Here is a 22,733-nt window from a genome sequence, read left to right on the forward strand (position 1 = left end):
AGGCGCGAGCGACTCCTGATGTGGTGACGGGTATGTATCTTCCCTTCATCTCTGTATTTATTATTGATTATTGCTTATGGTTATATGTTTTGTATAGGGTCGTTCTCTGTGAACGACATTTCTGCTACAGTATTATTTGATTTGGGGGCTACTCGATCGTTTGTATCGCTAGCGCTTAGCAAGAGATTTAGTAGAGCTCCAGGGGAGCTGGATTGTCCACTAGAGGTTGAGATAGCAGACGACAGGACCGTGAGGGTCGCTAGGGTGCACAGAGGATGTTCTCTTCAGTTGTTCGATGAGCAGTTTCCGGTGGACTTGGTCCCTATTCCCTTGCGAGGGAATAAGGTTATAGTGGGCATGGATTGGTTGAGCCCCAATGGGGCGGTGATAGATTGTGAGCTGCAATTAGTGAGGGTCCGCACTCCTAGTGGGGGAGAGTTAGTGATTCAGGGCGAGAGGCCACAACGCGGACCAGTTTTGTGTTCAGCGGCGAGAGCGAGGCGCTATTTTCAGTAGGGTTGCGCCGGTTATTGTAACAGCCCGGATTTCCAGGTATCTTTTTATGCTTATGTTTTTGATGTTTTGTGAGGGGACTCGGCGAGTTGGAGCTCAGACTCGCCGAGTAGGATCGCGGTTCTGGATGCGGGTTCGCACCTGGACTCGGCGAGTCCAAGGTATAGACTCGGCGAGTCCTCGCTGTTTAATGAAACCCTAATTTCCCGGTCCTAAGCCCTATTTAAAGGACCTTATGGCCCTTCATTGCGGCTACCTGGATCTTGAGAGCACCAAAGCGGCTGAGGGATTTGTGTGAGTGAGAAAGAGGCCATTGTTCACCAAATTTGTGTGTTTTTGCAAGAAAGGAAGAGGAAAGGCAAGCTAGAAGAGTTGGGTAGCTTGGATCTTCTTTCATTTCATCAGAGGAGGCTTCTTGAGGTATCTTTCAGAGCTTATTTCCGTATTTTGTTGATATGATCATATCTAGGGTTTCTTCATGCCTTATTTGCTTTGTATTGGAAGTGTGAGAGGTCCCATGGGGACATGGTGCTTGGATCTGGACCTTAGTAGGTCCATAGAGTCCCTAATGTCATGCTTTATGTCCTCCCTTTTTGGGTTGGAGGCTAGGGTTGCCATTCTAGAGGTCATTTCTCCAAAAAGAGCCTTGTAGGTGTTGTATGGTAACCAAGATATGAACTTTACGTGATGAATAAGCTTAGGAGGGCCAGATCTATGAGTGGATGGTGCGGATCTGACCTCAGAAGCTAGTTTGAGTTGATGCATGGCATGGACTTGCCGAGTCTGAAGAACAGACTCGGCGAGCAGCATGAAGATTTTCCTTAACCACTCAGCGAGTGGTCTTGCCGAGTTAAGGGTCGACTCAGTGAGTCAGGGAGAGTTAGAGAGGGTTGACAGTTGGACTGAGTCGAGCTGGGACTCGCCGAGTTGTTCTTGAGACTCGACGAGTTGAGTCGTGGTGGCCCCGCGATTCATGCCAGGTGGAACCCGTCGAGTCAGGGGAGTACTCGACGTGTCAAAAGAGAATCCTAGAGAGTTTGTGAATACGTTTAGACTCGCCGAGTCGCCCTAGTGCACTCGCCGAGTCCAGTCAAAGTTGACCGTTGACCGTTGACCAGAGTTGACTTGATAGGGGTAGTCGACCTTAGTGGTAAAAGTGTTAATTAGAGATGTATGATGTTATAGGGGGATTATAGCTCGGAGGATCGAGCACGAGTGATTTCCAGGATTCGCGAGTTATCGAGATACACGAGGTGAGTCTTCTCACTATACTTTGCCTTGAGTAGGTAACCAGAGTTATGTGATCAGGTTATTTGTATGCTATATGTATGTGATGTGTTGTACTGCATGATTTCTATGTGATTTATGCTGTGCATGTTTTAGAGTTGGAACCGGAAGGTTCATAGAGTTAGAACCTGAGGGTTCACAGAGTTTGGGTGCACGGACCCATAGAGTTATAGCATCGAGTGGCTAATATGTGTTATGTGTGTGGTATTTTGGGGAACTCACTAAGCTTTGTGCTTACAGTGTTAGTGTTGTTGTTTCAGGTACTAGCGATGACCGTGGGAAGGCGCCGGCTTGATCTGTACACACGCATGGGATTTTGATATATATATGATCTTGGGATTTTGTATGATGTGAATTGGGATTTAAACTTAATGTTTTTATGAAAATTAAATGAGAAATGTTTTTATAATTTGCGAAAAATTATTTTGAAATTCACGATGTTACAGTTATGTAGCTTATGTCTTGGATGCCCGGGAGAAGGGCAAGACGACAGTTGACGATGTTCCGGTGGTGTGAGACTTCCCAGATGTATTTCCAGAGGAATTACCGGGAATACCTCCTGAGAGGCAGGTCGAGTTCGGGATCGACCTAATTCCTGGTGCGGCTCCGATAGCTAAGGCACCATACCGGTTAGCTCCCCCTGAGATGCAGGAGTTGTCTACGCAGCTGCAAGATCTGCTAGACAAGGGTTTTATTCGGCCGAGTAGTTCGCCTTGGGGAGCGCCAATCCTGTTTGTGAAGAAGAAGGATGGGTCGCACCGTATGTGTATAGACTACCGGGAGTTGAATAAGGTAACGGTGAAGAACCATTACCCCCTCCCGAGGATAGACGATTTGTTTGATCAGCTTCAGGGGGCATCTTGGTTCTCCAAGATCGATTTACGCTCCGGATATCACCAGATGCGGGTCAGAGGCGAGGATGTGCAGAAGACTGCTTTCAGGACCCGCTATGGTCATTTCGAGTTCGTGGTGATGCCTTTTGGGCTCACTAATGCTCCAGCCGTGTTCATGGATCTCATGAATCGCGTATGCAGACCGATGCTGGATCAGTCTGTGATAGTATTCATAGATGATATCTTGGTGTATTCCAAGACTCAGGAGTAGCACGAGGAGCACCTGAGGGAGGTGCTAGAAGTTTTGAGGAGGGAGAGACTTTTCGCGAAGTTCTCCAAGTGCGAGTTCTGGTTGCGTGAGGTGCAGATCCTTGGTCACCTCGTCAACCAGAAGGGTATTTTGATAGATCCGGCCAAGATAGAGGCCGTGATGAAGTGGGAGGTCCCAAAGTCTCCATCCGAGATTCGAAGCTTCCTAGGTTTGTGATATTGCCATATTTATACCTATTTTTAGGCAATATTTAAGTACATTTTTATTAATAAGTTGATAATATGTTTAGAATAATGGTACTTATGACTTTAAATTGTTATTTTCAGTCAATTAAAAGGATTTTCGAAGAGAGGGACCAAAAGTGACAATATGTAGAACATGGGAGACTTGAAAGACAAGAAAAGAATAAATCCACAAAAGATACTGAATTCACGACGTGGCAAAGTCGGCCACGACGTGGCATGAGGATTCTAGAAGATAAACATCGCGATTCGGAGGATTCCTTGCACGGTACGGATAGCTTGAAGCCCACAACGTGCCCTGGATAGCCACGACGTGGCGCGGGTTTTTGGAGTTTATTTAAGTGTTCCTGATTATTACGAAAAGGAGAACCTTTTGGCTGAAGGAAAGAGTTCCAGGAGACGATTTGGAGCAAAAGAAGGGTTCTAGAAGAAGGTTTTTAACACCAAAACGAATAAAGGTTTATATTTTAGTTAATTAAGAACATGTTTTCTATTACTTTAAGTTGTGTTGGTTTATTAGTTGCTATGATGAGCAGCTGAATCTAGCTATTCTTGTTTAGCTAGATGAAGCTTTCAACTTATGAATAGTTCAGTTTATGGATTAAGTTTAGTTGGTAAAAATTGCTTGTGTTTGATTTGTATTACCTAGCATGCTATTGTTTGTTTCTCTAATTGCTTGATTGCATGTTCTGTGTAGCTTAGTGACCATTAACTGCATGAACTTGTTTACCTGATGATTTAGCGAACACTGAATTGTTAGAGCTAGGACTGACCAATCTTAGTTAGTAATTAGAGTAAATAAGCTTAGTTGTGCTAGAGAACGTGTATTGTGACCATAATTGCGTTTACATTACAAACCTTACATATCATATTTACATTCATAATTAGTTATGTGTTTAATTATGTGTGAACATACATGGTTTGACATGAATTAGTTAATTATTAGTAAAGTTAGAACTAAATTACTAATACAACTAAAAACCAACTTAATAATCCGTAATCATTAGCTAGCCATAAGGAAGAAGTGGATTCAAACTAAACTAAAGTGTGTTTTTACTTATTGAATTGGATTTAAGTTCGTCTGATCTTGTAAAGTCAGATAAAACCCCTTTTAAACTTGTTAATAATTAGGTTAATTTAATAGTAAGTAAATTAATTAGAACACCGTTCCCTGTGATCGACACCCGACTTACCCAAGCTATACTGTAATCTGACTAGGTACACTGCCTATAAGTGCATAGTTAGTTAAGTTTGTTAGGTTATAAATATTAAAATTAGTGAGTACTTTTGTGCACATCAAGTTTTTGGCGCCGTTGCCGGGGAACGGCTTAGTTTTTAGCTTATTTATTTGCATTAAATTAATCGATCCTTCTTGTGGAGTAGAAACCACAAAAAGTTAATTTTTCAGCAAAATAAAATTTTTTCTGTTAGCCACAGAGTCCACGACGTTGCCAGATACCTGCCACGACGTGGACTATTAAAAAAAACTAAATTTTTAGTTGTTAGTTAGTTTTTCTTATTTTAGTTCAGTTTTACGTTTTTAGTTTAGCAAGTTGCAGGAGTTCATGACTAGAAGCTCAAACACACCCTTGGTGCCACCACTTGAAGATCCCGAGTCTGCAATTCACAAGAAAAAGACGCCCTTACAAGAATTGAAGTTAGCTTTTTCAAGAAAGTCGGGAAAGAAGACATGAGAGTCAAGTTCATCCGCGAGGCACAAGAGCAATCTTGAGCATTTGGATCATACGCTCGTCGAAACCGAGTCCGAAAGCGATACCGAGCCGGAATTTGAAGAACACAAAAGTGAACCCGAGAACGAGCCAAGGAACGAGATGGCAACAATTGAAGAAATGTCCATGGGAGCTTACAAGAAGCGGATCCGAGAAGATGTGGGTCCCGGTTTAGTCCAACCCGCAATACCTGCCACTGCCACATTCGAGTTGAAGGGGCACATATTGACTGCACTGAAGGACATCCCATTTTTCGAGAAAGATCATGAGGATGCTTTTAAGCATCTTGATGAAGTCAACGACATTGCAGATTACTTCAATGTCCCAAATGTCAACAGAAACACAGTCTTGCTTAGGATGCTTCCTATCACTTTCAAAGGAGCTGCTAACGATTGGTTAAAAGCACTCCCATCGGGTATAATTACCACTTGGGCTCAAATGCGTGAGCAATTCCTGGACCAGTCTTGCTTAGATAGCCAAACTCAAGAAGGCAATAGCCAACTTTGAGCAGCAGCCGGGGAGTCATTATACGAAGCATGGGAGCGGTAGGGCTTGCTCAGAAATTGCCCTCAACATGATCTAAATGTGCAGCAAGAGATGCCAATCTTTTATGATGGGGTCAACGTTATGACAAGACAACTCCTTGATTCTCAAGGACCTTTGACAAAGAAAAACCCAAGGGAGGTCAAGGAGCTAATTGAAGAATTCACGAAGCACTCTCGCGAATACCACAACCCTAGGCAAGATGGAATCAAAGGCGGTGGAGGGGCCCAAACTGAAGAAATAGCAGCTGTCATGGCCATGCTGAATAATATGGATCGAAGGATAACATAAATGGACCAGTCGATACATGCCATAAGAGTGGGTTGCGAGAGATGTAGTGGTCCACACTTGACCAAGGACTGCAATGTAGATGAGTTTGGGAACAGAAAAGCTCAAGTGTGCTACTCTAGTGGGGATAAGTTTGATGAGGACTGGAGGAAACCGAAGAAGGAGTGGCTGCCATATGAAGAGTATAAGAAGCAAAAAGAAGAGAAGTATAGGCAGACAGGTCGAGGCTTTTATCAAAAGGAGCAGACACCAGCCGAGAAGAAACCCGACCTAGAGACCATTTTGATGAAATTTATGGAAGCTTCAGAAAAGAGACACGATGCCACTGATACTGCTATTATGGAACAACAAACTTTAATAAAGAATCAGCAAGCCTCCATCCATAACCTTGAAGTACAATTTGGTCAACTAGCCACTCTGGTTCACGAAAAATTGTCCCTGAAGAATCCCGAAGTAAAGACCCAATCTCAGTAATGGCCATCGATATTGAAGAAGATGCAATCTCTGAGTTCCTGGAGGCATTGGAAGAAGAACCACAGCAGCCCGATCCAAAACCCAAGAAGTCAAAGTTCGAAAGTGAAAAAGTTGCTAAACCAGCTTCGCCACGACGTGGCACTCCTCTGGCCACGACGTGGCGCATGTCTGATCAAAAACTCTTTGAACCCGTTCCAGCTTATCAGCTACCTTTGTCATTTCTAACCCGAGCTGCACTTAGTCTACTGGAGAAGGAGCATATAGAGTTTGTAAAGCATGTGAAGAGGATCCCGATTAATACCCCCTTTGTCAAGTCCTTATCCAAAACTCCCGAGAACCAGAAATTACTGCAATATTTGATAGACACTCACAGGCAATTAAAGAAGCAGTCTAAGGTGGTTCTAAGTGAACAAACCTCAAAAGCCGTGTTGGGAGAGACACCAGAAAAGATGGGGGATCCTGGACGCCTCACTCTTCCGTGTGAGTTTGGTAATAAAATGAAGGTTAATGCTTTAGCCGATTCTGGGGCTAGCATTAACTTGATGCCCTTTTCATTTTATCAAAAATTAGAAATTTTGAAGATGAAGGCTACAAAAATGAAGATTCACAAGGCGAATCGTTCAGTGACACAACCCCGGGGCATCGTGGAGGATATTTTGGTGAAAATTGGAAAATTTGTTTTTCCAATAGACTTTGTAGTTTTGGATATGAAGGAAGATCCCGATGTTCCAATAATCCTTGGTCATCCATTGCTTAACACTGCTGGAGCTCTTGTTGATATTCGCGAGTCTAAGCTCACTTTGAGGGTTGGAGATGAACAAGAAGTTTTTGGAATACAAGATGACTTCCAAAAGGATCAAGTTCAAGAAGAGGTGTTCACAATTAATGAAGACAATGAACTAGAAGAACTGGAAAAGCTTATGGAAGAAGAGATCAAGGTGGTTCATCAAGTCAAAAGAACAAAACCGAGGGCATTTGTTCCATATTTGATTGAAGTCATAGCTTACAAGAGTCCGCCTTCTTGGGTGAGCAAAGAGGATGAGGAGATGACAAGTGATGAAGAGGAGGTCACTTCAAAAGTGACAAAGCCGATGGTGAAAGAGGAGGAGGATGCTATGGAGTGCAAGGAACAAACTAAGGGCACAAAACGCAAGCTTGAAGAAGAGGGAAAAGCTAAAAAGGAGAATTCAAAGAAGGCATATAAAAGGCGAGTTCAAGATTACAAGAGGCGATTCAAAGAACAAAAGATCTTAGTGGTGGACTCTTCAGAAGATTCAACGTAGAAGGCACGGAGTCCAGCTCATGACTCCAAGAAAAAGAATCGCTTCTCGGGAGGCAACCCGAGCTTTGTTTGCATTTTCTTTTTTGTTAATTTTTTTTTGTTTTAATTAGGAAAGATATCAACTCATCATCCAATAACTGATACTTAGTAAAGAATTAGCTGTGGGAACCTTAATTAATAAATGAAATGCAAAGTAGATAGTTAAAATTTATGATTTTGAAAACTTTTGCAATCAGGCAGTTTCCACGACGTGGGCAGATACAGCCACGTCATGGTAAAAATGAAAACACGGGACCAGATGACAGTTTCGAAGTCCATGATGTGAGTATAGCTACCCACGACGTGGCCTTTAAAAAGTCAGGGGGGACCATTTCCTTAAAACCCTTTGACCAATAATCCCTATTCCCTTTGATACTTCTGCACGAACGGGAACCAAATACCCCACAACCAATTTCTTAATCTACTTCCAATTTCCTTGCAAGTTCTTGTCAATTAACTCTACTTGGTATGTGTTCTATTCATTAATTGTAGTTAGTTATTACAATTTTAAATTTTCATGGTTAGGGTTTATGTGATTTACGAAATTGGTTGAAACTAGTTGTTGATTCTAGGTTGCATGTCCCTTAAATGTCCATAGGAGAAAACCCCAAGCATTAATTTTGGTAGAAACCGCGTACAATATGACCGATCCACAAACAGCTTGCGACTGCGGTCCACGACGTGGCGAGCCAGGCCACGTCGTGACTTCTGGCAGACAGTTTTAATTGTTTTAATATTTTGGATGTTTGCTGCTTTGGTTTGATTGTGTATGCAGAAATGGGACCACGAAGAGCTATTCCGCGGGAGGAAAACCCGATTGATGTGGCGAGCATACATCCCTTATATCAGTTTCCTCAAAACATTCCCCAACCATTGTTAACTACTAATGAGAATCGGCTGGGATGGCTGTACAATAGGGAATTTGCGATAGCCCCAATTATCGATTGGGGATGGCTCGGTGGTGTGGGAATGGTCGCTGAGTTGGGACGCTATTGGTTGAAAACATACGTAGGAGATCAATTTTCTTTCACTTGTCATGGGTGGAGGAATTTGTTTGCCATTCAAGAACCTGTATACCGGGAATTATCGGTGGAGTTTTTCTCTACCATATGCTTCGAGGAACGCACTATTGATTTTACCTACAACCGAGCACTTGTGTTTCGTTTGGGTGGTGTTTATAGAGAGTGTAGTCTTCGGGAATTCGCTTGGCGTATGGGGCTTTATACTGAAGTGGAGACTCAATCTCCGTTTTTCATACCGTTCTTGCTTGGATGCGTTCGGGATTTTAATCCCGGTATTATGGATGTTCAGTTCTGGTGGGGCATTTCTAGCCATGAGTACAATACTCGTGACTCGAGTGAGTCACAAATTCGGAATCCTGTTTTCCGATTTTTACATCGCCTGATCACTTTTTCAATAAATCACAAGCATCATGGTGATAAAGTTTCCATTTAGAATTTGTTTTATTTATGGACTCTTATTACCCCGGGAGTTTGCTGTGATTTACCGTATATGTTGGCGAGGTTCATGGGGAAGAAAGCGGCCAATTCTAGGCCCGGGAGTCTGATTACGGGGGGCATTTGGTTACTCGCCTTGCTAGGTCATATCATATTTTGACCCTTGACTTTGTGAGGAATCTTACTCGATTCCCGGACACAGATTTGACTATTCAAGTCTTGGGAGTTATGCGGGCAGTGGTGAATGTCGGGGGTCGTTTTGTTATACCGCCGATAGATGACGAGCAAGAAGAGGCGCAACCAGGGCAGCAACCACCAGCCAGACCACGGCGTCAGAATGTACGAGCTAGAGGTGAGGTCGAGAGAGAGCGTGCTACTTCACAGTATGTACAGGGAGTGCCCACCGACCCTTTTCAGAGTCAGGTGGTAACTTATTTGGATAATCTCCGGGGGCATGCCATTTATCATACCCAGCTTACTGAGGGTCTTTATTCGCATTTGGGTGTGACCCGACCACCCTCTATGCCACCACAATATCCTTATTTTCCGACATGGGAGGAGCTATGGCGTCTGCAGAATGACGGGGCAGGACCAAGTGGAGCGCAGGGCCAAGGAGATGATGATTGATTTCCTTTTCTTTTTATTTTGTTTTGTTTTAAGTAGTTTTTTTTTATGTTTGAATTTGGTTTGTAATGTAAAACTTTCTTGAACTATGATGTTACTCTTTTATTTCTTTTGGGTTGTTCCATTTTTCAGATTAGCATTGGAATTCTAAGGAGCATATAAGGTTAACTCTAGAGTCGTGTTTGTCTAGTCAAGGAAACTTAGAGTCGTGAGTTGGAACCCACAATTCAAGACAAGTGTGGGGTACGTTAGTAGGAGAGAGGTTACAGTTGGGAAGTATATTTACATAGAAGCGTCGTAAACCATTTAGACATTGGTCAAGCTGCTAGGGTGCATTCAGAAATAAGGCATATTTTTTTGCTGATGTCCAGTTTCCACGACGTGAGCTCCTTACGCCACGTCGTGGCGCTCATGAAATTTGAAGAAATAAAGCAGCTTTGTGTTCGCGTTTTTATCTCATATCACGACGTGGTGCTCTCTGCCACGACGTGTATCAGTTTATCCTTGCCCACATTTCTACTTACTAGCACCCTCGCTTAGAAGCATTGAAGTTCCGAGTCATCTTCGTGGTTTATTTACGTATTCACCCAGTTCTACACCGAGTTTCTATTTTTGGAGGTCCATATTCCGGATGCACATTTTCCACACTTTTGGAGATGCTCACGCCACTACCCCAGGGGAGTCTGTTCCTTTTTCTCCCTTTTATTTAATTTTGATTTATTTTTATGAATACAATGAGGGCTTAGTATGAAATAAGTGTGGGGTAGGGGTAGAAAAAGTAAATTGCTAGATAATCATAGAATTTGATAGTAAAAATTGAAAATTTGAAAATTGAAATTTTTAATAATTGAATCTAGTAATAATTTTAATTGCTAGTGTTATGTGGGATGATCCGATGAAAGTTCAAATGTTTAGTTGAGCCAATACACGTTATAGTGCATTTGTGGCCTCCCTTATTTTAGTGAAATCATGGAACAAAATCATAACCCCGCTCGGTTTGAGGGATGCAATATGTTTAGCAGCCTAAACCTGAAATGTATCCAGGAAAATTATTATCATTAACCGATAAAGGTTGAGGTTGAGCGCCTCTGCTTAAGCATGTAGGTTTTGAGTGAAAAAAGTGAGGTACATGTAAAAAAAAGAGAGAATTACGAGTAAAGTTTGAAGAATTTTGGAGCAAATAAAGTGAAGATTAAAAGATCAAAATTCCAAGAAATTCAAAAAGTTGAAGATACCAGAAATCAAATCAAATAAGGTGGTGAATTCTAAGAAATCAAAGATCAAATGTCAAAGAAGTGAAGAATTCCAAAAGAACTAGATAGTGGTATCAATGATTGTAATTCTAGATTATGTATGCTTAGGTTGCTCAACTAAAAATACCTTGAGGATAAGGAGGTTTTCTGCGGATGGATTCGGAGGGTTGCATAAAATGAGCATTGTTCAGAAAAAGTGGGCGAGTGTTTATGAAGATTGTGAGTATTTAAAGTATGGGGGTACTTTAGGAAAATTTTAGACACAAATGCATGCGTTGAGGTCTTGGCATAATGGCTGAGCTAGAGTTGGATTGTTCTATGTGGTGTTAGTAATTAAGAGTTAAGTTTAAATTTGCTTGAGGGCAAGCAAAGCATAAGTGTGGGTATTTTGATATTGCCATATTTATACCTATTTTTAGGCAATATTTAAGTATATTTTTATTAATAAGTTGATAATATGTTTAGAATAATGGTACTTATGACTTTAAATTGTTATTTTCAGTCAATTAAAAGGATTTTCGAAGAGAGGGACCAAAAGTGACAATATGTAGAACATGGGAGACTTGAAAGACAAGAAAAGAATAAATCCACAAAAGATACTGAATTCACAACGTGGCAAAGTCGGCCACGACGTGGCATGAGGATTCTAGAAGATAAACATCGCGATTCGGAGGATTCCTTGCACGGTACGGATAGCTTGAAGCCCACGACCTGGCCTGGATAGCCACGACGTGGCGCGAGTTTTTGGAGTTTATTTAAGTGTTCCTGATTATTACGAAAATGAGAACCTTTTGGCTGAAGGAAAGAGTTCCAGGAGACGATTTGGAGCGAAAGAAGGGTTCTAGAAGAAGGTTTTTAACACCAAAAAGAATAAAGGTTTATATTTTAGTTAATTAAGAACATGTTTTCTATTACTTTAAGTTGTGTTGGTTTATTAGTTGCTATGATGAGCAGCTGAATCTAGCTATTCTTGTTTAGCTAGATGAAGCTTCCAACTTATGAATAGTTCAATGTTTATGGATTAAGTTTAGTTGGTAAAAATTGCTTGTGTTTGATTTGTATTACCTAGCATGCTATTGTTTGTTTCTCTAATTGCTTGATTGCATGTTCTGTGTAGCTTAGTGACCATTAACTACATGAACTTGTTTACCTGATGATTTAGTGAACATTGAATTGTTAGAGCTAGGATTGACCAATCTTAGTTAGTAATTAGAGTAAATAAGCTTAGTTGTGCTAGAGAACGTGTATTGTGACCATAATTGCGTTTACATTACAAACCTTACATAGCATATTTACATTCATAATTAGTTCTGTGTTTAATTATGTGTGAACATACATGGTTTGACATGAATTAGTTAATTATTGGTAAAGTTAGAACTAAATTACTAATACAACTAAAAACCAACTTAATAATCCATAATCATTAGCTAGCCATAAGGAAGAAGTGGATTCAAACTAAACTAGAGTGTGTTTTTACTTATTGAATTTGATTTAAGTTCGTCTGATCTTGTAAAATCAGATAAAACCCCTTTTAAACTTGTTAATAATTAGGTTAATTTAATAGTAAGTAAATTAATTAGAACACCGTTCCCTGTGATCGACACACGACTTACCCAAGCTATACTGTAATCTGACTAGGTACACTGCCTATAAGTGCATAGTTAGTTAAGTTTGTTAGGTTATAAATATTAAAATTAGTGAGTACTTTTGTGCACATCAGTTTGGCAGGGTATTACGTGAGATTCTTTCAGGATTTCTCCAAGATAGCAGTACCGCTCACCCGATTGACCAAGAAGTCGGTGGTGTTTCGTTGGGGGCCTGAGCAGCAGGCGGCGTTTGAGACCCCCAGGCAGAGATTGTGCGAGGCCCCGATCCTTACCCTGCCAGAGGGAGTAGAGGATTTTGTAGTCTACTGTGATGCCTCAATCACAGGTATGGGAGCAGTATTGATGCAGCGAGGCCATGTGATAGCTTACGCCTCGAGACAGTTGAAGCCTCACGAGGCTAACTATCCTACCCATGATTTAGAGCTGGGGGCGGTGGTGTTTGCCCTCAAGATTTGGAGACATTACCTCTATGGGGTCCGTTCTACCATTTACACGGATCACAAGAGCTTGAGATACCTTATGGATCAGTCGAATCTAAACATGAGGCAGAGACGGTGGTCGGATGTGCTGAAGGATTATGATTGTGAGATCCTTTACCATCCAGGGAAGGCCAACGTAGTGGCCGACGCCCTAAGCCGCAAGGCGACAACAACCCCCATCAGAGACTTATGTCTGAGGATGACGGTGATTACTCCGTTGTTGGAGCGGATCAGAGAGGCACAAGTTGAGTGCCTCAAGGAGGAAAGGCAGAAGTGCGAGAGGATAGTGGGCCGAGTAGCTTCGTTCGATTATGATAGTCGAGGGTTTTTGACTCTTCATGGGAGAGTGTGGGTACCGTACTGGGGCGGAGTACGGCAGGTGCTGATGGACGAGGCTCATAAATCTCGATTTTCTATCCACCCAGGGGCGACGAAGATGTATAAAGATCTTCGACCCGATTACTGGTGGCCCTGCATGAAGCGGGATGTTGCCTGGTATGTAGAGAGGTGCCTGACCTGCAGGAAGGTCAAGGCAGAACACCAGAGGCCTCACGACAAGATTCAGCCGTTAGACATTCCCGTGTGGAAATGGGAGGACATCACCATGGATTTTATCACCAAGTTTCCCAGGACCGCACGTGGGGTACACTCGATTTGGGTAATAGTGGATCGGTTGACGAAGAGTGCTCATTTTATACCGATCCATGAGAGTATATCGGCGGAAAAGTTAGCCGGCATCTATGTGCGGGAGGTAGTGGCACGTTATGGAGTGCCGGTATTGGTGGTGTCAGACCGAAACGTCCGTTTTACATCCAGATTTTGGAAGCAGTTTCACGACGAGATGGGTACTCGTCTCCATTTCAGCACCGCTTTCCACCCTCAGACGGACGGGCAGAGCGAGAGGACGATTCAGACTCTCGAGGACATGCTCCGGGCATGTGTCCTAGACTTCGGTGGCAGTTGGGATACGTATCTTCCGTTAGCGGAATTTTCGTATAACAACAGTTACCATGCGAGTATTGATCGGCCTCCCTTTGAGATGCTCTATGGGAGGAAGTGCAAGACCCCGATTTGTTGGGGCGAGGTCGGTCAGCGAGTCATTGGGAGCACCGAAGTGGTGCTCAAGATGACCGATTTGATTCAACAGGTTCGTAGTAGACTGCAGACTGCACATAGTTGGCAATAGAGCTACGCTGACAGGAGGTGTTTAGACTTGGAGTTCTAGGTGGACGATATGGTCCTCCAGAAGGTCTCACCCTGGACGGGTGTCATCAGGTTCCGGAAGAGGGGCAAGTTAGGCCCCAGGTTCATTGGTCCTTTTAGGATTTTGTCCCGGGTTGGACGGGTTACGTATCGGTTAGATCTTCCGGCAGAGCTTAGCCAGATTCACAACACTTTCCATGTTTCCCAATTAAGGAAGTGTTTGGTGGACGAGTCCGCGGTGGTGCCCCTGGAGGACATTCAGGTCGATAGCAGCCTGAGTTATATTGAGAGACCGGTAGCGATCTTGGATCGGAAGACGAAGATCTTGAGGAGCAAGGTGGTTGAGTTAGTGAAGGTGCAGTGGCAGCACCGGAATGGGTCTGAGTGGACGTGGGAGGCTGAGGAGGAGATGAGAGAGCACTACCAGGAGTTGTTTGCAGATTCAGCCGTAGCAGACTTCGAGGACGAAGTCTGAGTCAAGTGGGGGAGAATTGTAAAGTCCCGTCTCTGGTAATTTGTTTTCATGTTTATTTATTTAGAAGTTTTCCTGAGGGACTCGGCGAGTCTATAGCCCGACTCGTCGAGTAGAGACGGGATTTCAAGCACGTGTAAGTCGGCGACTCGACGAGTCCATACTCAGGACTCGGCGAGTCCGCCTGTCTGGAAGAAACCCTAAATCCCCGGGTTTGCTCACTATTTAAGGAATGATATGTGCCCTAAACTCGCCTCCTTCACCCTCAGAGAGCCTGTGAGAAACCCTAAACCATTCCTTGTTTGATTAAAGTGTTTTGTGTGGATTCTTGAAGGTTTGAAGAAGAAAAAGAGGAAAGGACCAAAAAGAAGAGGTGTAGAGCAAAGATCCAAGGCCAAAATCAGATTTCATTGAGGTATATCTCGGAATCATTCTGTTTTGTGCTTAAAACCCCCATTGGAACACCTCTAAGGCTAGTTTAATGTATTTTCTAAGCTTTATAGTTGTATGGATGCCTTGATGGGTCGAGATATCCCTATATCTGTTCGTTTAGGAGTTGTAGAGCCCTGATCTATTGCCTTTTCGAAGTTGCTTTGCATGAGAACCCTAGATCTAGCCTTTATTATGCTTTTTGTGCCTTTTAATCTTCATGGATACTTATGGGCACATAAAGATAGAATCTTTATGTGTTAATCGAGCATGAGGAGCCCAGATCTACAAGTTATATGAGCTGGATTCAAGCAGAATCGAGTTTATAGTAACTGCATGCATGCGACTCGGCGAGTCGTTCTTCGGACTCGGCGAGTCGAGCCGCGAGTCCCCGATTTTTCCCCTTTTTGAGTGATTCCGAGTGGGGACCAGTGAGTAGTAGAATGAACTCAGTGAGCCGGAGGTCAGACTCAGTAATGGAGGGACTCGACGAGTTGTTCATACAACTCGGCAAGTCCAAGGGAATCTTCTTAGTTCGAGAACAACTCGTCGAGTTGCTCATACAACTCGGCGAGTCGGATGCAGATAGTCTGAGTTCTAGAATCGAAAGGAAACTCGTCGAGTTGATGCCATACTCGACGAGTTGCAGCGAATAGGATTGAGAAGTGAGAGTAGGGACTCGGCGAGTTGGCGGCCCAACTCGGCGAGTCAGGTCAACTGTAAGTTGACTTTGACCGGGAGAGTTGACCTTGGCCAGGGGTAAAAGAGTCATTTTACCCCAACACAGTTATTAGTATTTGGTTGTGTGTGTTTGTGGAATTGTAGCCGGGGAGATATCGGAGCAGCAGCAGATAGCTTCCAGGGCCACACACTCAACAGCCAGTTCACGAGGTGAGTTTCCTTCCAGTAGGAACGGGTCTAAGGCCACAATGCCGACTCGTTCAATTAGTAGTAGTTTCCGGACCTCGGTATGATGCAGTAGTTAGTATGTTTGATGCCTTCGTGGCTCAGACAGGTTTGCGTGTTATGTGTTTCGGGTTATGGCCCGAAGCAGTATGCAGTATATGTTGTTGTGTTAGTTAATATGTTTATGCCATGCTACGTTCAGTAGTTCCAGACTTGTGTCCGATGCAGTCAGTTCCGCACTTCGGTCCGATGCAGTTAGTTCCGGACTTCGGTACGATGCAGTTTCTGGACTTCGGTCCGACGCAGAGGGCAAGGCCCTGGTTAGTTCCGGACTTCAGTCCGATGCAGTTTCCGGACTTTGGTCCGATGTAGTAGGCAAGGCCCAGTAATTGTTATATGTTTGTATGGTATGAGGTAATTTGGGGGAGCTCACTAAGCTTCTTGCTTAGAATTTCAGTTTTGGTTTCAGGTACTTCCGCAAGTAAAGGGAAGAGCTCGGGATGATGGCATCGCACATACCACAGCTTCAGTTTTTGTCCTGGGAGATTGTTTTGATACTTAGTTGATTTGATACAGTTGTATCATGACATTTTATTATGGTTTGAGATATTTCACGTATGGTTTTATAATATGTCGTTCAACATATGATTTTTATTATTATTAAAACAAAATTTTTGGGTCGTATTTTGGGATGTTACAATAAAAGATTTCATTTGCCCTAATGGGCCGTAAACTCTTTAATTGGGCTTCATTGGGCCGAGAACCTTAACAAGGGGCCCAATGGGCCGAAAAGTATTCTCAAACTCCATAAATTTGAGCAAGCCCAGCAAAAGGAGCCCAAAACCATTCTATCATCTTGTCAAGCCCATTCTCGGCCCAACTCATATAAAAAATGAATAAATCTAACTAATTCATACAAAGACCCCTCATTATGGACTATAGGATTTCTAGGCACATTACCCCCATGTAACAAGAAATCTCATGCTTCCATGCTACCACACTTATATATAATCTCCTTCTTCCCTCTTCTTCATGCTCTCGGCCACTACCACCATCATTTAACTTTCAATGATCTCTTCCATTTTACTCTCAAACTCAAGGAAATTCACTCACCTTTTCCCTTCAAATTTTCGAGTAATACAAGTGTGAATCAAGAGGATCATTGCAAGTTTTTCTCTAACTTGGTAATTTATGTTAAATTCTATAATTTTCCTTCTAACATTACAAGGAAAAGCTCTCATTCTTACACTCTATTTTCGGTTGTGGTTTCCAAAAACTAGTTTAGTTCCAACAACCTCTTCAAAGAAACATCCAAGGCCGAAAGCTCTTCCAAATCTTCTTCCAAAACCGAAATCTTCAAACCAAGTGAGTTCATACCCCCTATTTTCGATTTTTACTTGGTTTTTGGGGGAGAATACAAGTCTTATGTGTAGATCTATGTGTATATGCATGATTATGTGTATTTTCTTGAACCATTTGGTGATTTTGTGTTGTTTACTTCATAAAACTAAAAATATGCTAAGAACATGAAGTTTGACTCTTGGATCTTCATAAAAACCTTGAGAAAAATATGTGTTATCACCTATAATACATGTAAACTAGTAGATCTGGGGTTTATACACTTTAAATAGCTAAAATCGGTGTTGTGCTCTAAGATTTATAAATTAAATTCATAAAACAGCCCTTGACAGAAAAGTTTTGGGTCCAATCTCGGACTGTTTTGACCATCTTAATGGACGTAATTTTAAAAACTGTTTTACATGGATAAAGTTCAGATTTATACCTTTAAAATGACTACTCTCACGTTTTCATACGATGTTTCTACGATTTTTGGCGAATTTTACAAAACTGCCTATCAGATTTGAAATAATTTCGGACCAGCCTGTGAAGGTGAGCAATTTCACACTTGTTAGAAGCCATTAAAAATTATGAAAAAAATTGTGAAAAAAGTAGACAAAATTTCAAAATTCTAGAATTTACGGATCAAAATTTCGACTTACGATAATTTTTCTACAAATTTTCCAAAAACTAGGTTGGAAAAACCCAAAACTAGAAAAATGTGTATTTCCACAAAAATCAAGCCAAAAATGGGTTTAAAATGTTATTGTTACCACAAACTAGTCATCAACACAAGTTTTGAACAAAATGGAGACTAAAGTGTTATTCTTACAAAAAGTGGGCCTTAATTGTAAATTTTTGGTTTATTGGGCCAAGAACGTCATTTTTACAAAAGGTGGGCTTTTTGTATCAACTTTGTAAATAATCAAGCTAAAATAAATAAAACAATAGCAAACGGGTTAAAAACGTTATTCATATCCTTATTGGGCCTGGAAATAATATACATGTTTAGTGGACCTTAGTGTCCTTTTACATGTATATTGGGCTTAGGATAGACATTCATATTCCTTTGAGCCTGGAAATAATAGACACGTATAGTGGGCCTTAGTGGTCCACTTACATGTTTATTGGGTCTGGAAATGAGTTTTATATGTGTTCTTCTTTCTTTTATGCGATTTTAGTGAATATTTGAACCAAAACCAACGATAAACTAACAAACGAATTAATTTGATCATTTTCTAGGTTATTGGGCCTTAGTGGCCCATTTTTATGTGTGATAGGTCATGTATACTATTTGAATTTACAATAAAAGATATCTTCTAACTATAAATACAATGGGATATATTATAACTATGTCAACCCATAAAAGATATATTCTAACTATAAATACAATGGGATTAAAAATACTCTGACCAATAGTTTATACTTTTAAATAATAAAATATTTAACAAAGTATATGTGCCTGCATTCATACTAAAATCTATGTCACAATGACAAGAACAAAAGTATTATGATTGTTGAATATCACAGGTAAGATCGGGGATGTATGGTCAGTCTTGGGAGTGGCATAGCCTGATCAACTATGCTGGTCCGAGGAGTGATTAGCACATGCCCATGAATGGTTGTGATGTGTCAACAAGTCTAAAAACTTGCCAACACTACCACAATGAGAACATTATAACAGAACCTAAGTCTAAAATACTATAGGAGTATTTTGTGTTACTATAATTACTTACTTGAGAACTAAAAAGGATCTTCATTACTAAGTTGATAGTTGTTAAGTGGATACACCAAAGTTATATGTAACTAGGATGTCATAGACTTAGAATCTGTGAAATTTTTGCTTTACCCCTATTCCTTTCGAATTTGGAGTTAAGGTCACTTATTCGAAGGCTTATCATGTTTTGATTACATATAACTGGTATGCACTTTAAAAAAGTGATGTAACTAATGAATATTTTCTAATAATTATCTAGATAGTTCGGGTAATAATTATTTCCTTACCCCAATTCTCGTGTAGATAACATGGCTGGACTCCATCCCCACGGCAACCCGTACCTTCCGAATGAAGGCAATGTTGGATGGTTTGGAGAAGAACCCGAGAATGATCATCCAATCCCTTTGAATGATCACCATGCTGAAGACCTTTCGGATGATGATAGCTCCGAACCCGAGGTTGAGAACCTACCCCCGATAGCTCCCATTCCAAATCCTAACCCTCGTCCGGCTTTTCATGGCCCGACGCCTCCTTGGGTAGAATGCTTGGAAACATGGAGCAAAGATCAAGATCAACCTATTCCGTTTAATGGAGACCGAAGCTTCTACAACGTAAACGAAGGGAGCTCAGCAAACAGAGTTCTACCAATCCTGATCCATAGAGTTTCCCGAAACGAAATTCAGGGCAGGATGGCTCTCCAACGTATCGAAGAGGTTAATGACAATGCAAGAATGCATACCATTCGCACCAATCGCCTTGATCACACAAGTGAAAGATCTGAGAGAAACCATGAGACCCTGCTACAAGCACTAGCTGAAACCCGAGCCGAAGTCATAGAGCTCCGAGTACGTCAGAGGGTGTACGAAAGATACCTGCTTGATATGGAACGTCAACTAGCTGAACTAAGGGCCATAGGGGTGACCGTCGCCAGTAGGAGATACTTTACCTTCCTTCTTTGTTTTAAGGAACCGTGTTCCTATCTATGTTCCGTGTAGCACTTTTCTATGTGGCTACCTTGTACTGTAAGTACTTTTAGTTAGGTCTTTATGTTGTCAAAGACGTTTCTACTTCGGATGTAATGTAAGACCTACTACAAGGTCAATTTTCCCCGAACTTATTACATCTTAAACAACAATGATATTGACAGTCGGCTAACTTTCGTGTCACTCTTTGTTCAATTACCTTTCATCATACTATCGTTGGAGTCTATCTGAAACTTGCTTTAGTCAAGTCATTGGACTATAGTAATTTAACTCCGGAATCATTTTCAAGCCTCTTTCAAAGGTTGGATCATATTATCCACCAACCAATGGTACCCCATGTTGGATGACAAACGTCTTGAGACCATTCTATGAACATACTTCTACTCCGTACTAGGACTGCATCATAGGGATGTAGGTCAAACCTTCGAGAACATACTCTTACTCTTTAATTGAACGATCGAAGTACATATAGGGTCAATGGTAGCCTTTACTAGAAATTCTAGTTCTTTAAAAAGGATTCGTAAGAAGGTTATTATTATGATTTTCCTCGCTTATACATTCCCGAGTTATATATAACGAAGACCTGGTAGACAATAGAATGTGAGGTTTCTAATTTAGTTTCTTTTCCTTATTGGGATGTGAAACTAGAGTAGAATCACACATTTTATTATCCGCCCAATCTTGATTATATCATAACGTGTATAAGCTAAGTTTTCATGTATAATAACTCATCTCTTAGTCAGAATCAAACCTATACAGGTTCAACCGTAATAGCTCACGAACCCCTTTTCTTTCGTATTACAAAATCATGTCGTCACCCAGAGATAGCCCACCGAGCAACGAAACCCCTATCTTCCAGATCGATGCCGCTACGTTACAAGTCGCGGTAACAGCTGCCATGACCGCTGTGCTTGCACACTTCAACCTTGGCAATACGAACAAGACTGACCAAGGGGTTGACACTTCCGATCGTTGTGACAATCCGACCCAAAGCCACAACTCAGAGTTCAAGAAACAGAAATGTCAAGCTCAAGTAGAACGCAAGCGAGTTCAAAGGCTTGCCATGCGACAACAACAAGTGGCGACTCCTGCCACCTCTGTAACGGCCAAGCGTTATGAAGGAACACTCCCGAAGTGTAACAAGTGCCGCTATCATCATAACGGAGCCTGCCGAGTATTGCAATAGGCTGGGGCACATTGCCCGTTTCTGTAGAACCACCTCCACCAATGGAGCCAGCCAGGCTTGCTATAGCTGTGGAAGGATAGGACACTATCAAAGGAATTGTCCAAAACGAAAGAACAATGAAAACACCCACGTCCATATAACTCCAACCTGACACATCACTTACACCACCAATGCTACTACTAGCCAGACATGTCACCAATGCGGTGAGATAGGGCATTTCAAGAAGGATTGTCCCATAACAAAGAACTCCGGCTCAGACGGGAGAATATTAAGGATCACTGCCGCAGGATAGACTACTCCGGACCCACGTTAATATAATTAAGGCGTTGCGTTGTAACAAACCCATAAAATATGTTTAAAACTAGTGAAACTCGAGCCTTATCTTTTGTGAGATCCCATCAGTTCAGGAACCCTCGTGCTGTGTATACTTACCTTTTGTAGTATACCTTATTCGCAGCAGCATTCCTATAGTACTCTAAAGTACTGTAACTCTATCAAAAGTTGTACTGTTGAGTTTGGTCTGTAACGCCTTTATGTTCAAATCTAATGTCTTTTACTTCTAAGTAAGTCCGACATTATCATACGAATTGAGTCAATTCGATCCGCACAATACCAGTTTTGTGCGCACATCTCTTTCTCCGAAATTGCCCTTCTAGTGAAGTCGTCATTCCAGAACTCCGAAGTACTCATGCATAGAGTACCTCATGTTTCTTATCGTTTCCGAAGAAACCTTAGCAAAACCTCCCCGAAGCACCACTCGTACAGTACGTCAAGTTCGATCCAAAGACCCATACGGTTGATCTATCACTGAAGAATGTATACATAGGGGTGGTATATAATCAAGGTTCTATAGGTTTAGAATTGATGATTCCACTTTAACTTCTTTTCCTCGTTGGGATATGAGCTTAAAGAAGAATCAGTTATTCGACTACCTTTTCAATCATAATTATATACGACTCGTATACACGAAACTGTGATTGATGAACCATGTATGACTTCTAATATGAACTTCAGGACAGAGACTACCCAAGACTACGAGTAATCGCATCTCCATGCGAACAAACTTAGAACCTAATACGACTCCGGTAACTAAATCAACCTACAGTCTGACACACACAGAGATACAAGAACCGTCTGGACAGCTTAACGACTACTTAGCAATAGAATGAGAAGACCAAGCTCCTCGCCTTGGAGAGCTCCGGTCTTATTCTTCAAGAAGACAGACTTCAGCGGGTGCGATCATACCAGCACTAATGAGCCGGATCCCATCAGAACTCCGCAGATAAGCGTGCTTGGGCGAGAGAAGTACTAGGATGGGTAACACCTTGGGAAGTCCTCGTGGTGTAGACCCCGACAGGACTTCCATTAGAAATCATTACCTTCTGCCTCGCATAGATGAATTGGTTGACCAACCGCAAGGAACGAAGTGCCTTTCAGAAATGGACCTAAGATCCGAATATCACCAGTTACAAGTGTTAGTGAAGGATGCCTCGAGGACAATCTTCCAAACTCGATGCGGACACTACGAATCCGTAGCGATACCCCTCGGATAGGACCAATCCACCCGTAGTATTCAT

The 22,733-nt window shown here is 41.9% G+C and overlaps 1 non-coding gene and 1 pseudogene across 1 annotated transcript; one reads left to right on the plus strand and one right to left on the minus strand.

The window, feature by feature from the left end:
- Positions 1 to 5,354: 5,354 nt before the first annotated feature.
- LOC111920920 (small nucleolar RNA R71) lies at positions 5,355 to 5,457 on the minus strand. Its single transcript, XR_002860017.1, has one exon. It is a non-coding gene; the product is annotated as a small nucleolar RNA R71 (small nucleolar RNA).
- Positions 5,458 to 22,387: 16,930 nt separating this feature from the next.
- On the plus strand, positions 22,388 to 22,506 carry LOC111920913 (5S ribosomal RNA; annotated as a pseudogene).
- Positions 22,507 to 22,733: the final 227 nt, after the last annotated feature.

The sequence above is a fragment of the Lactuca sativa genome, chromosome 5 (assembly GCF_002870075.4).
Source record: "Lactuca sativa cultivar Salinas chromosome 5, Lsat_Salinas_v11, whole genome shotgun sequence".
In the NCBI taxonomy this organism is placed as follows: domain Eukaryota; kingdom Viridiplantae; phylum Streptophyta; class Magnoliopsida; order Asterales; family Asteraceae; genus Lactuca; species Lactuca sativa.